The sequence below is a fragment of the Sciurus carolinensis genome, chromosome 2 (genome assembly GCF_902686445.1).
Source record: "Sciurus carolinensis chromosome 2, mSciCar1.2, whole genome shotgun sequence".
In the NCBI taxonomy this organism is placed as follows: Eukaryota; Metazoa; Chordata; class Mammalia; order Rodentia; family Sciuridae; genus Sciurus; species Sciurus carolinensis.
Window position 1 is genome coordinate 73,703,188 of NC_062214.1, and position 16,987 is coordinate 73,720,174.

The following is a 16,987-nucleotide window of genomic DNA, read 5'->3' on the forward strand; positions in this document are numbered from 1 at the left end:
TATTTTCTCTAATAAGTAAATGATGATACATAACAGGGGTAGGGGCAGGGGAGATGAATGAAAGAACTTTGGATGGTGTAGAGGAAAATGGGGCAGGAGAGGGTGAGGGAAGGAAAGATAGTGGAATGAGACAGTATTATCTTATGTATACGTATGATTACATGAATGGTGTGAATCTACATTGTATACAACCATAGAAATTAAAAGTTGTATTCCATTTGTGTACAATGAATCAAAATGCATTCTGTAAAAATAAAAATTTAAATAAAAGAAAAAAAAAGGCAACTATGATAGATAAGATAAAGTAATGGGATAGGCAAAAGGTATAATGTTACAAAACCAAATCATAAAAAGGAGGAGTGGCTCTGTTAATACAAAAGTGCTTTTAGGACAAGGAACGCATGGAACATTTTTATAAAGATAAAGGGATCAATTCATCAAGGAGATCTAATAGCTCCAAATATGAATATAATATAATACAGCTTTAAAATATATGAAGCAAAAATAGAAGATAGCAAATTCCAAATTAGAGTTGAGAGATTTCAATACTAATTCCTTAGTGGTTAATAAAATAAGTGACCAGAAAAATCAGTAAAGATGCAGAATACATCTGACAAAGGACTTTTGGTCTGAAAAAGAATAAAATGTGTAAAATATGTGAACAGACATTCACAAAAGAAGAGCATTTAGAAAATTCAGGAAAATGTAAATTGAAATGGTAGTGACACTTCACACCCACAATAATGGCGAATATTTTTTTAAAACAACAAAATAACATGTTTTAATGAGGCTGTAGAAAAACCAGAAGCATGCTAAAATGGTGCAACCACTGTAAAAACAGTAGATTGGTTCATCAAAAAATTAAAGAAAATTATATTATGATAAAAAATATGTGGATACATAACCAAAAGAACTGAAAGCAGAGACTCAAACATATTTGCACATTTGCACATTGTTCACAGCAGGACTATTCACATTGTCAAAGAGTGCAACAACCTAAACGTCCACAGATGAACAGATAAAATGTGGTATGCACACATGATGGAATTTATTCAACCTTAAAGCAGCAAATTCTGACACATTACAACATGGATGAACCTTGAGGATACTGTGCTGTGTGAAATAAGCCAAACACAAGCCAAATATCATTGATTCCAACAATAGGAAGTACCTGAAATAGTCAAATTCAGAGACAGAAATCAGAATAATAATTATCAGGGGCTAGGTAAAAGAGGTAATGGGGAATTATTGTTTTCTGTGTACGGAGTCTTAATTTGGGAGAAAAAAAATGTTTCAGAGATGGATAGTGGTGATAGCTGCACAATAATATAAATTGATTTTATACTACTTAACTGTTAAGATTTAAGTTAATACGGTAAACTTCATGTTATGCATATTTGCCACAATTAAAACAAGAAACTGCCAAGGGATATCACCACATGCCTAGCAGAATGTCTGTAATTAAAGACTGAGATTACTAAAGGTTGACAAGGATTTGGACGAAATGAAACTCTCATATACACTGGATGGAATATAAGCTTGTATAACCAGGTGGAAAATGGAAAATAATTGGACAGCTCTTTATAAACTTAAACAGAAACTTACCATGTGACTTAGTAATTCCAAATTAAGGTATTTACTCTAGAAATATGAAAACATGTTACAAAAACATGTACAAAGTATACCTTCATTCACAGACTTAAAACTGGAAACAAACTAAAGTTTCATTGAAAAAAATGAATAAACAAGCTTTGATGTAACTACACTATCCTAAAAAAATCAGTGATAAACACAAAATAGACAAATTGCGAAAACTAAGTGAAAGAAGTCAGAAGAATATAAAATATAATGTTCCATTTATATGTAATTCTAGAACACACAAACTAATAAGCAAGGTAGTTGCTTTGAGCCAAGAGGGAGGAACAACTTCAATAAGACATAAAGGAATTTTTGGAGGTAATTCAAATATTCCATATTATGATCATGGTGGTAATTACAGTGTTCACGTGTCAAAATACATCCAACTTGTAAACTAATATGGTTGATTTTTATTGGATATAAATTACATTCAATAAAACTTGATTTTTTAAAAAGTTTGTGAAAACTTATAAAAAAGATCCTTTAAGTAATCAAGACAATCAAGTGGAAAAAAATAAAAGGTAGGACATTCCTCTTATCCCATATCCAAAACTATGTCAACTGCAATTCCTATCTAAATCACAGCATACCATATGCAAAATTATGCTGAATCTGTTCACATCTACACTAATAAATCTAAACCAACAAAGTACAAAAAAAGCACAAAAGAAAATGACATTATTTTTATAAATCATCTTTGTAAGCATTCTAACACAGCACCATGAAACATGGACAGATTTACCTATGTAAAGAATTTAAAAGTTTCACTTTACTAAATGCTATAAAGGTAAATGATGGATGATTAGACAATACTTGTAAATAATAGTAAAGGATTCAATAAGAGTGCTTAAAAATAATAAACAAAATCATTATAAGAATGGACTAAAAAGGGGGGCTACCTATAATTATCCAAATACATAAGGCTACCTATATATTAAAGAATTTTATATGCACATAAAGTAAAACAAATGAGCTAAACGAGTGGCTTCATACATCATTTGGGGGCATGAAACTTGCTAAGTATTTTTTAAAAACTTTTAATGGTAGAATCACTCAAATCTTTAAAATGACATAGCCTAACAGCCTAACATCTTATTTGTGGGACTCTACCTTCAAGAAGTAACAGGTGCCATTATTTGTAAAGGCAAAATTGAAAGTAATCTAATTTCCATAATTAGGGAAAGTGTTTCAAAATATATTATGACCTCTCAGGGTTCCTAGTTCAGTTCTAAAGATTGACAGAACACATCAGGTTAAAATCTTCCATCTCAGATTTATTCCAGGACAAATGTTCATTAACACAATCTCCCACAGTTTAAATCTCTCTCTCTCTCTCTCTCTCTCATCATGTGCATGTGATGTTATACATATATTTAATGGAGTATTTTAAAAGAATTATTCAACTCTATTCTTTTGGTTGCTCCTGGTCAAAAACCTTTATGTCACCTTTATTCCTCCCTTTATTTCACACTTTTATCCTACGTACTAATGTTTAAACATATATCAAGAATTTGGCCACTTCTCACCACCCTCACTAGCATCACCCTGACCAACTGAAAATTATTTCTTATCTGTATTAACTGTAATCGCATACTAACTGGTTCTGCCCTAGTCCCCTTTCAGTCCACAATCAAAACAGCAACCAAACTGATCTTACTAAAGCATAAGTCATATCTTTCTCTCTTCCATTCAAAAACCTCCAATGGATTTCTGTCACTCAAAGGTTAAAATCAAACTCCTTATTATGACCACAGGACCTGTATCCTCCACTATCTGACTCTTAATTTCCCATCATTTATTTTCTAAAGCCACCATAGCCATCTCACTGTTCTCAAACACAACAAGCACTCTTTCACTTTAGGGTTTCCTATTCACCACACCCTTTGCCTGAATGTTCTTCCCCCCAAAATCCACATGGCTACCTCCTTCAATTCTATGCCCATATTACCATCCCAAAGAGGGTTTCCCTGATAACCTCTAAAATTTCTCCTCATCCTTTCCATTTCCAAACACTTTATATCTTACTTCCTTTATTTTTTCTTTCTCTTTAGGACTATGTAACATTATTTTACATATCTTATGTATGATTTCTTTCCACTTTTCATATATCTTATTTATTATTTTTCCACTTATAGGATACAAGTGCCTTTGGCAGGGTCTAGGTGGGTTTTGAACACTGCTGCCTCCAACAGAATCTAGAAAAATGCCAGCCACACAAATGTTCAATAAGCCAATAAATGAATGAAGCAGACGTGCATATAACCATTTAATTCTATAACATTGTTAAAAGAAAAAACAAGTTATATAGACACAAGTTTAGCATATAAAAATCTATGTACAAGTAATGAACAATCTGTAAATGAAATCTGAAATTAAGAAAACAATTCCATTTGCAGTAACAGCAAGAACAAAATTATTAGGAATAAGCATTAAAAAAAGTAACTAAGTAAGTACAAAAACCCGCACACTGAAAACTACAAAACATAAGAGGGTTGAGGGTACATATAACTCAGTGGTAAAGTGCTTACCTGGCATGCATAAAGCCCTACGTTTGCTCCCCAGCACCACAAAATAAATCAATAATACAAATAAATGGAAAGCTATCCTATACCCACAGATCAAAAGATATATTAAAATACCAATACTCCTCATATAAATACATTTATGCAAATATATTTTATATAAATTTTATATATTGAATACATATTTGTATATTTATATATCAATATACATAGACATATATACATATAAAAATAGATTGAGATAATAAAAACCCTATCAAAGAAATTTGCAACTATATCCTTCAAAAAGGAAACCACCATTGACAATTTACCTGTATTTAATAGATTTCTTAAGAACATGTACATACATATCTATATCTATATCTCTCTCTCTCTCTCTCTCTATATATATATATATACATATATATATCAGCAATGACACAGATTCAGAAGACACACAAAAAAAGTAGCAGGAATTGGAAAGATGATGATTCAGTCTGAGAAGGGGAACTGCATTTAATTAAATATCAGCTATAGCATTATTTTGACTTATTTCATCAAAATATACTTCTGCAAAATCTGTACAGTAAATTTTCCATGTTTTTGGTTTATGGGGATTGTCCTATTGATTTCTTGGTACAGTAAGCCTAAGGATAGGATAAAAATCATTATATTTTATTTTAGGGCTAACAGAAAGCCATGCAGTAAGTCAGGTATTCTTGTTGGCACTTTAGAAAAAGGCTTGCCATGATTAGATCATTAGCCTTTTAGTGTGTGTGTTGGGTAGCTCCTTCCACTTCCCTGTTAAGACACAAAATACCTTAATCTTTAGTAAAAATGTTACTGATTCTTTTAACATTGTCTCTCATGGAATTAATGACACCCAGGTTTAATAAAATATCTAAATTTCTGTAAGTGACAGAAATCAGATTCTAGATATGTAACAAACTCAAGTGATAAAACAGTCTCTTAAATGATGATGTTGGTATTTTTAGCTAAAGAATAGTTTTATAGCTATTTTTTAAAAGATCTTTACAAGGCAGTATGTAAAAATAAATATGACAGATATCTTTAGAAATTTTTAATAAAGTGAGAACAAAAGTAGAAAAACAAAAAATCCTATCAAAATCCCAGGGACATATTTTGCAAAATAACCCTAAAACTCATAGAAATTTTAAAAACCTGAAGAGCCAAAACAATCTTAAAAAAAAAAAACAACAGTTTGAATGTTTACATTTTCTGATTTCAAACCTTACTACAAATATATATTAATTAAAATAGTGAGTTACTGGCATAAGAATATACAGATCAATAGCGTATAACTCAGATTCAAGATGTAAATCCTTACATTTATGGCTGATTCATGGATCAGAACAGTCTTCGACAAATGGTATTGGGACAAATGAATAAGTACAATGAACAGCTTTTCTACAAGGAAAAGAATAAAGTTGGAGTCCACATAGATGGGCATATTAGCTCAAAACAGATACAGACCTAAAGATAAGAATTAAAACTACACAACTCAAATTAGGCAGTAGGTTCTCAGATGACACCAAAAGCACAATCAACGAAAGGAAAAATTAAAAAAGACTTCACCAAAATTAAAAACGTGTATTTCAGATGAAACTCATGAAAAGGCAATCCATAGAATATGAGGGAAAATATACAGAATTTATACATCTGATAAGAGTCTTTTGAGAGAGAGAGAGAGAGAGAGAGAGAGAGAGAGAGAGAGAGAGAGAGAAACAGTGAGTCCAAGACACTATTTTCAAAGTTTGGGCCCTTCCAGCCTTCCAAACACAAGAGCTTGATAAGAGTCTTTTATGCAGAATATATAAGGAATTCTTACAACCCATCAATAAAACAAAAAATAACCCAATTAAAAATACTAAGGGATTTAAACAGATATTTCTCCAAAGAAAATAGGCAATTAGCACATAAAATGATGCTAAGTCATCAAGATGCTGCAAATAAAAATCATGAAGAAACTTGCACACCTATAAGAATGACTAAAAGAAAAGCACAGAAAATACTGACAGGAAAACAGAATATCAGAATCCTCATATTGCTGGTACAACTGTAAAATTATATAGTTGGTTTAACAATTACTCAAATGTTAAACATAGAGTTACCCTATGACCCAGCAGTTTCACTCCTATGCAAGAGAATTAAACATCTATGTTCATACAAACACTTGTATACAAATGTTCACAGCAACAGTACTCATAACCAAAAACAGAAACAACGCAAATACCAACTGAATGAATAAAGAATATGGAGTATATCTACAAAATGTTACTCATTCATAAAGAAATGAAATGCTATTATATGACACAACAGAATGAACCTCAAAAATGCCATGCTAAGTAATGAAGCTACACAAAAGGACATATAATGTATGATTCCCCCAAAGGAACTTGATAAACTGGTTTCAAATTACTATGGAATAATAAAGGTCCAAGAAGAGCCAAGACAATTTGGAAAATACAGGGGGAAGCTTAGTCTCCCAAATTTCAAAGCTTTACATAAAGCTATTATAAACAAAACACTGTAGTGTACTGGTACCATTTTTTCAAAATAATTAATCAAATGAAAAAGAATGAAGTAGTTAAAGCATATGGGACATGATACAAGTGACATTTTAAAAAATATGAGGGAAAAAGTAATAATATTGGAACTATTAGTTTTTCATATGATAAAAAAAAGATTCCTAACTTCCTACAGATGGACCTAAATGCAAAAAAACCAAACAAGTAAACAAATGAACAAAAAGTCCTCACTATTAGAGGAATTTCTTAAAACAAAAAGCCCAAATCATAAGAATAACTCCTTATTTTGACACCAAAAACTGAAATTCTATACCACAAAAAAGAATACAAGAACCGGATTTTATATTTTATTTATTTTTCTGAAAACTTTCCTTGGTTACACTGTAAAGTAAGAAGGTTGAATGAGATGACCTTCAAGGTCTTTTTCAACAGAAACACACAATGGTGTTTAACTTCTGAAATATTTAAAACATATAGAAAACAATAAAACTCATATCCTTTTATCAAGCACTCTGCATAACAAATTAAATGCAAATTAAAATTATATAGCATTTCACCTCCATCATATTTAGTAAATATTTTAAAATCTGACAATCCCAAGAACCAGGGAAGGATTCTAGAAAAAGAAATGCCCATAGGCTGCTAACAAAGTATATCTGGCTAATCCATTTTAGCAGAATTTGGCAATATCATAAAGTTAAAGATACTCAGATCCTATTTCCCACCAATCTCATTTTTATGGATCTTCCCAAGAGAAATACCTGCAGAAACACATGTATAAATAAGACCACTGCATAAGCATTACTTGTAAGAGCAAAATGGGAAACAACTCAAAATGTTCATCTAAAGTGAGATATATACATTTTATATAGGTATACAATGGAGTATCATATAGCAATAAAACCAAATTAGTTCCACCTGTACCAATGTACATTATCTCAAAAACTTAATACTGACATTTTCTTCTTCTTTTTTTTGTGGTACTGGGGATTGAACCCAGGGCCTTGTGCATGCTAAGCAAGTGCTCTGCCACTGAGCTACAGCTCCAGTCCAGTACTGACTTTAAAAACCTGATGAAAGGTGGGTGTGGTAGCTCATGCCTATAATCCCAGAGTCTCAGCCTCTCAGGAGGCTGTCTCAAAATAAAAAATAAAAAGTGGGCTGGGAATGTGGTTCAGTGGTTTAAAGCCTGGGTTCATCTCAAATCTCATCATCATCAGATGATAATGATGATAGATATGTACAAAACATATCTGCAAGAATTTAAACACCTTATATGAATACAGGTACAAAGCAAGAATATGAAATGTATTCAAGAATCTCAAGACAGTTGTTCCTTTGGGTAAGAAGAGAGCATACTAACATGAAGGAGTGGAGTTGCTACAAGTGAGTATGTAAGACTGCCTTTTTTTCCCCAAAATATCAAAACTGACATAATTTCCACTTTGGGGTGGTATGTAAATGAATATTAACTATATTGTTTTCCGTATGTTTTAAATATTCTATAATTAAAATATCTACATGTATTTTAAAAATGCATTAGCATATAATGCCCAAGCTAAAAATGGCCCAATGTCTTGAAGCTCATCTCATCAAACTTATTACTTTATAAAGTCTAAGAAAAGATATCCTACTAAAAACATAATTAACATTAATACTACTGCAGCATGGCATTTAGATATTAATTAATATAAATACTACTGCAGCATGGCAATTTAGATGCATACTAGCATTAAGTATAGATACGTTTACATCTTGACCAGTGAAGAGATGAGCCCATTTCTGAAAATCTGGCCTCAACTAGCAATAAGAACCATGCATGCACCCACTAACACCTCCAACTTTTCTCTGAATGACTAGTTGAAATTCAGCAGAGGCACAAGGGAAAAGTGATACATTGTACAATAGATCACTGGCCCACTATCCAGGCCAACCCTCCTGTAGTCCTGCCTATTTTTACTTAAAATGCCTTTAAATTTTCAAGCCTGGAGAATTGATTGTTCCTGATCATTCACACATAGCTCATGAGCTCATAGCAGTGAAGTAGGTCTGAACAAACTAGAAAGTAGTTGTTCACTCATTCCAGCATTCACAAATTCCTAAATCATACATGGAAAAAAGAGAGTTTGTGCACAAACATTTATTTGTTCTCACAGAATCTCCAGTCCAGGAGTAAAGAAATTACTTAATTTCAATTGAGATAAGTGACTCATCTATTCTCCAGTTGAGATCCATCTATTTTTGTTTTGTTTGCGGTGCTGGGGATTAAACCCAGAGCCTCCCGCATGCTAGCAAGAGCTCTACCACTGAGTTATATAATCAGCCTGAGATCCATTCATTTTTAATTTCACCCATCCCTTATCTTTAATTTATCCCAAAAGACATAATTTCAGGGTGTGGGTTGGGATGATCCCATACTGAATTAAAAAAAAAAAAAAAAAGAAAAAAAAAGACAACTTGTCTTCATTTTTAAAATAATTTGAAATGTAATACAGTAAGCAATAATTATACAACATAATTTGAAATGCTGAAATCTAGCTTTATATGTATAAAAAACTAAAATTATCCAGGTACAGTGGCACACACCTGTAATCCCGGGGGCTTGGGAGGCTGAGGCAGGAGGATTGAGAGTTCAAAGCTAGCCTCATCAAAAGCGAGGCGCTAAGCAACTCAGAGAGACCCTATCTCTAAATAAAACACAAAATAGACTGGGGATGTGGCTCAGTGGTTGAGTGCCCCTAAATTCAATCCCTGGTACCCTCACCAAAAAAACCTAAAATTAATAGTTCTTTTAATATATATTATAGTTGAGTATTCTTATTTCAATACTATAGTCTACTTTTAGAAATATTTCCAATTGAGCAGAATGCATTCCTAACTTATCCAACTTATCCATTTAACTTCTCAAGATCCCTCTCTATTCTTTAAATCTGCTTAATATGTTACAAAGACACAAAATGCTAAGACACAGAGTGAGAATGAAGCAGATTAAGTAATCAGGGAAACTTTCATTTTCCAGAAACTCTGATTTTGGGTTATCTTTAACAGCATATTTCCCATCAGCAACAGAACACTTATCAGCACACTTCAAAAAACTAGGAAAGAAAAATATTACTTAATTAATCTTTGTATGAAATAAGATTTGTCAATTAGTATAAATGTTGCATACAATAGGTGCTCAAAACACTAATTTTTAATTCCCCCCCAAAAACTTAAAATATTTAACAAAGGCAAATATTAAGTAATTAAATATCCTTAGTTATGGTCCACTGTATGTTTAGCAAAACTGGTGTATACAGAGAGGAACAATAAGTAAAATTCTTAAGAAAAAAAGTACTAAGATAATTGATAAGTTGGAAATAACCCATATTTCCCCCTATGATATATAAGCTTTATACAGAAAACACTACTGGCCATTTCATCATCAATTTTCCAAAGCACAGCATCTCATAATAGTAGGAAAGTATTTGATAATATTTAGGAAATTATATATTATATAATTATTATAGTGATATCTGCAGTGCTAACAGTAGCAAATAAGAAGAAAATAAAGTGAGTTTTACAGAGGGAAATACAGAGTTTAAGGAAGTAGCAAAATATGAGGTTTGCCTATAGTGAATGATATGCACCTGGTTGGTTGTTGTATTGTTCTCTGGGTTGTCTATAAATTTAATTGGGTGATGGGGTTTAGAATTTATTCTATTAGCACAAAGAATATACAAATCACAAGCCATGGTGGTGGCTACAATCCACAAGTGCAATTCTAAGATCATTTTTTCACATTTGAGAGGAAGATGCTGATGTAGAAGTCCATTAGAAGTTTTAAATGGATTAAGTCACGCCTTTTGATATAAGCAAATAGTCATATATGAAAAGAATGTGTGAAAGCATACACTGCCAACATCTTCATTTATTCCACATCTATGTAATTTGTGTGCAACAATGCTTGTCTCAAATATGAAAAAGAAAATCTTCAATTTCTCAAAATGTGTGTAAATATGTATGTATATGTGTATATGTATATACATATACATGCATGCATACATAGGGTGCACATTAAGACCTAGAAAAGATCTACAAGCCTGGACACAAAGAGAACAAAAAAAAAAAATTTTTTTTTCATGTTTGACTTCTGTAGTTTAATGGAATCTATGCTACACAATTGACAAGTATAGAAGACCCAACTTCTGGAACAGCCTGAGCTGCCAAGAGTAACAGCAAAGAGTTTTATGGAAATATTTTATCCTACTTGTATAGTAAGTCTTCGGAGCTTATATAGCACCTGTATGCTTTTGCTTGTCATACAGATGCTGAATTTAATAAAGTCTTACATAGGATTCTCTTCTATGATCCAGAGGCGCAAAGTCTTACATGAGATTTCTGTTCAGATTTCCTGGAACTGAACTTCAAGAATAATCTTATTCCATATGATTCTATGTACTCTAAAACCTCTTTTCCTCACAAGTCAATCTTATGATTCACTCACTTGCCACTTATCAAATTAAATCAGAAAAGGAATTTGACTTTGGATCAGTAACACTAAATGATGTATTACTAAATACAAACTACTAATGGATGTAGAACTAAGATATATTGTTCATTTCAAATGTACTTACCAAATTTAAAGTAAATTCACATACTATAAATTTCCCAAAATATTTCTAAAAAGAGATTGTTACAAAAAAAAAAAAAAAAAAAAAAAAAACAGCATGAAAATGTACCAAGGTTCTAATCACCTACCTGTCTACCACAAACCAATCTTCTTAGGCAAGTCACTATATCAGTATTAATTCACTTTTCAACAACAATCACATTTGAAAAGTATAATCCTCAGAAACAAAGCATGTAAGGAACTTGAAGGAACAAAGGCTTTTAGAAAACTAAATGACCTGCTTGTGACCAGTTGAGAAGCTAGAGAAAAGAAACGAGCCCGAGATCTTCTGACATCAAAGACAGTGTGCTCCTTCCTCCATTTCAATGGTCCAGATGGCTTCTGTTCATTGAACCTGTTGAAACGCTGAAGCACTTAAAATTTTATATAATTTTAGGGAGGTAAATCCTAAGTCACAGAATCAAAGAGTAATAGCTGACCTCTAGCTAAATCTCAAGTGTAAAAAGCAATATTAAAAAATAATTTTATTTCATTCTCAGGACTAATACCTTTCCAAATTATTATCCATAGTGGAATTTACTTGCTAAAGATAACTTACATCAAAACACTATTAGTAACGTTTTTGAGATTAAATGAAAGCTGGCAAAGATATTCACTATGTATTTGTTAATAGGTCCTTTTATTAAAAAGATTTAGACAGCATCTTCAAGTATTTCAAACATCTTACGTTTGGATACAGAATATAAGTTTCTACAAGATTAGCACTAATCATTTCTATTTAATTTTATTTCCTTTAGTAGAAGAAAAGGTCCACTGGTAGTACTTGGGTTGCTTTCTATTAACAGTGTTGAAAATACATAGCTCCACAAGACTGGGGATAATTACAAAGTGTAACTACTCTTACTAACATGTAGGACAAAATATATACAGTGCACGCAGAGGCCTAACTATATGCAAAGTTCTACCTAGCATCTGAACTAGAATCCAGAGATGCTGGTTCTGGCCCCACAACCTATGTGACTTTAAGAAAACCATCTTAAAGCTTTACACTTTAATTTTCTCATGTATAAAATGAAACGGAGTAGCTGAACTCAAGGACAGTCCCACTTAGGTTTATAACATCTAAGAATCTACTACCAAAAGATAGATGATAACCCCCCAAGAAGGAATATTCATAGGCCAAATAGTGGAGTAAATTCTTTAAATTTTTATATACAGATACATACACACATATATAAGCACTAACACACTATATGCCCAGATATTGAGTGGTGGTCTAGGACCAAGATCTGAAATGCCAAAGGGTTGTACGAAGGGTTGGAGGGGAGTAAAATAGTAAGTAGAGTAGTAGCTGGGGCATGGGAGGTGTCAGGTCTATAGAACTGCCCTAAGGCTGGAAGGGCACAAGGAATGGAGAAAGAAGTTCCATATTTAACAGGGTTATACTTTAAAAAAAAAAAAAAAAAAAAAAAAGCTACGTGGAGAAAATCACTAGACTCATCAATTTCCAAATGACAGACCTCTTTTTCTTGTCTTTGTGGCCCCTGCAATGTATCTTGGTTCATAGTAGCCACAGTAGGTACCTAAGAAATGTTAGCTGACACCCTGCTAATTCACCAGTAACTAACTGAAGCATACTCTAAAGCTATAGTCTGAATGTGTCCCCTACAAATTCTTATGCTGAAAGCCTAACCCCTAAGGTGATATTAGAAGGCAGGGCTTTAGGAAAGATCTGCCCTCAGGAATGGGATTAATGCCCTTACCAAAAGGAAAACCCCTTTACCCTTCCACTACAGAAGGTTACAGTGAAAAGGAATCAGGAAGAGGAAGGGCCCTCACCAAACATACAGGAATTTGCCAGCACCTTGATCTTGAATTTCTAAGCCTCCAAAACTGAAAATAAATTTGGTTTAAATTTTTTTTTTATTTTTTCTTTTTCTTTCTGTAAGTCTCCAGTATTTTTTAATAACAGTCTAAAGAGATTAAGACATCTGGTAACAAACTCTCTGATAAACACTAGGAGTCCTGTAAGTTCTTGTCCTCTAAGAGTTGAGTTCACACTGCGAAAGAAAACAAGTAGAATAAAGCATAAAATGCTACAGGCCACTATATACAAGGTATTTCAGATCTTTCAAAAAAACTGGACTGGAAAATTTCTAAGGTAACATTTACTGAGTGCCTGTGTATTAAGCATTTAACATGCTTGCAAATCTGAGGTAGTTTCACCATCCTGTCTTACAGATAACAAAACCATGGTACAACAAAATTAAAAGCAGGTTCTAATGGCAAATCTATATCTACTATATGTACCATGATATCTCTGATTACATCATCTTTACACTTGTCTATTGGGGGAATTATCAAAGCCATTCAAAATTATTGTCCTGAATCATGATGAAAAGAGCACTTAGGACTTTTTTAAACACAAACCTGTGGCACATTCATTACTTACTTGAATGATCACTTTTGAAAATTTGTCTTCACCCGGGAACACCAGAAAATTGTATCTTTTAATAGCTATATATGCATCTAACATGTTTTGGCATTTAAGCCTATATGATTATAAGTCTAAATAAAAAGTGTAAAAAATTGGATAATATAACCAAAATTCATTTGCGAAAATAGATATTTGGAAGCATTAACTGCGAAGGGAAAAAAACTGAGAAATGATTCATCTACAGTTTTGGGTCATACCACTGATTCCAATATTGAGAGAAAAAAATAAATTATTACAACTTTTTTGAGTGAGAGGAGACTGAAACAGAAATGACCTAAAAGTTTAAGAAATACAACTGATTAAAATGTTACATGCCAAAGACACTGTAGGTACCCAAAGAATCCTGTTAAATGAACTAGACAAGTGGGATGACTAGAAAATACCCTTACTTATGAAGTTACTTTTTAAGCTTGAAAACAAAAAATGAGGGTATATTTTAAAAGAAATAAAATAAAGGCTACAAAACCTCTGAAATCAAAACACAGTATGTTCTATCTCTGCATAAGTTAAACCCCTCAGGGATGAGGGCAATGTCCAGAGGATGGTGTGTACACTACTTAGCACACTAATGCTAGTTAAATATTGACAAAATAAGACTTTCAAAGCTTACCTTCTATTTTGTAAATAAAGATTACAAGTTATTTCCATTACATTTTCATATTCCTTCTATGTATTCCACAAATATGTAAAAGATTATAAATTATTTCTAGAAGCTATTTTTTTGCTGTTGTGGATGTTTTTTTTTTTTAATATTGGTTTTGGTAGTGCTTATTAGTGTTTTAAGAGTCATCCTTAAGGCTTATCAACAGCATCATTAATACTATATTCATTTCATTAAAAACATAAGTAGCTTAGATTTAAAAGCAAATCTAATTCCAAAGCTATTTCCACTATACATACCAAGACCAAATTTTTCTTTCTCCCCAGAATTCTAATGTTACATGATTTACCAAATAATTTCTTAAATAAGTGTATATAAGTGCAGTCAGATGTGTAGGAAAAATGCTTCTGACACCACTTGTCCAATTTACTCATCAAGATCTACTGGATACTGATCCGTCTTTGATGCACAACTTTTTAACATTTTTATTTCTTAAACTTTAGGTTGTTTGTATTTCAAACTCCCTTCTCTTTAAAACACACACACACACACACACACACACACACACACACCTCTAGAATAAACTGGTTTTTTTGTTTTTTTTTTTTCCCCCCAATACTGCACGAGTGGAATGATCCAAAATTATGGGCCATATCCATATTCTTTCCTGATCAAGGATAACTTTGGCCTGTAAATTCCATATGCTATTCAGATTACATTTCCAACAGCACCCTAGCCAGTAAATAAATATAATCTCAAACAGATTTTGTTGTGTTTCTATTTTAATACGACCACAGGAAGTCAAAATCGAGACTAAATTGTATTTCTAGAATTCTAAGATTAATCAGCGTCTGCATTAAAGTCGTATTTTACATTTTACGTACTAAAGCATTTGGCACATTCAATTCTGGCTTTACCAACAAAAGCTTCTACCCCAAGATGAGGAAAACATCCTTTTCATTTTTTAACTGGAAAGGTTATAAAAAAAAAAAAAAAAAGCCAACTACTCGAAGATTTGCATTTATATTTAAGTCAGCAGTCTGACAAACCCAGGAACTCACGTTCAAATCCAGAAACCTGGCGATCAACAACACATGAGTAATGTGCGAGCACAATCCCTGGGATTGACATACCACTTCATCCGCCCTCCCTCACCATCAATCCACCCCCAAAACCCCAGCCCACCAAGCACACGATTAAATATGTCTTCCCCAAGAGAGCCGAAAATGCCGAAAAAGGGCTCCCCTTTGAATGAAAAGGCATCCTTTCCTAGCCTAGAGGCCCTGGTTGGCTCCGCGATCCTAGCTCCAAAGAGGCCCCATCTCGACGCCCTGCACATCCGCCCCGCCCCGGGCCCTCTCGTGTCCCCTCGGGCGACAAAACCCTCCCTCCAGCGTTTATCCAGGACTGACAGTTAAGGCTGCAGCAGCCGCGGCCACCAGGGGCCTACTCCAGGCACCGGCCCCTTCACACCACGCGCCCCCAAACACTCTATCCGGCAGAGGTGGGGGTGGGGGAAGGGGTGCCTATCCTTGCTAGGAGGGTCCCGAAAGGTGGCGAGGGTAAAAGAGCAGACCGAGGGGAGGACGCGCCGCCGGGCCCAGACTGCGTCCGCAGCAACACTAACCTGTCGTCGCCCCCGCGCCTGGGCTGCGGCCCTCGCAGCTGCGGCCGCTTCACTGGTCGTCGTCGCCCTCGCCCACCGCCTCCGCCCGCCACCGCCTCGTTCCCTTTCGCTGCCGCCACCGCCGGGGCTCATGCGGGACCCGCGCTTCCTTCTCCGGAAACCGAGGCCGGGAAACGGGGCGCCTCGGCCGCCGAAAACCCGGCACTCGTAGCTAGCCGCCGCTGTCTACACTGGGGGGCTGCGGGGCCCTCCTGCTAGGGGCTACAGGCCGCGAGCTACTGCGAGAAGCTGAGGGAGGCGCCGCCGCCTGCGATCGGGGTCGGCAGAGGTGAAGCGTAAGTCGGAGGCGGATGGCGGGCGCCCGGGCCGGCAGATAACTACGCGGCGGCAGGGTGCGCGAGCGAGCGAAGTGTGGTGCGTCGGGATCCTGGCGATTGGTAAAAGGCCCTGTCTCTCCTGTAGTCACCCCGAACCCAGCGCCACCATCTTGGGAGAAACACGGATCTCGCGACCGCGGCGCAAGACGGGAGGACTGGCTGGGCGGGCCGAGTATCCCAGCAGGCAGCGCGCGCCTCCCGGCCGGGCGAGAACTCCAAGCCGAGACGCGGGGACGTAGGGCGGGGCCAGGGTGCGCGCGGGAGGGCGCCGCGTTTCGCCCCGCCCTCCCCTGCAGGCTCTGTCCCCGCCTACCGCTTGCCGTCGCCGCCGGGCGCAGGGGTCGGTGGGAAGGGGCGATGGCCAGCGGTCCCCCGGCGTCCCACCAGGGTCGGTCGCCATCTTAAGACTCGGCAAAAGGAATAATCTCATTTTTTAGCCCCTGCTCTGTGGCCTAACATAGACCTGGGTACACTCTGGAAACCCCAGCGATCCCCAGAATGGTTGAAGTCCCGGGTGTACCCAGCCAAGAAACGCCTCCGATTTTGCGGGGGGACGAATCGACTCCGTATGTCAGCCTAGGCAGT

General features: G+C 35.4%; 1 protein-coding gene across 1 annotated transcript in view; it reads right to left on the minus strand.

Annotated features, from left to right (window-relative positions):
- Ube3a (ubiquitin protein ligase E3A) overlaps window positions 1–16,560 on the minus strand; it is a 98,556-nt gene extending 81,996 nt beyond the window's left edge. The window contains 1 exon segment of the mRNA XM_047540694.1: window positions 16,026–16,560. The gene's annotated coding sequence lies outside the window, so the exon portion shown is untranslated.
- Window positions 16,561–16,987: the final 427 nt, after the last annotated feature.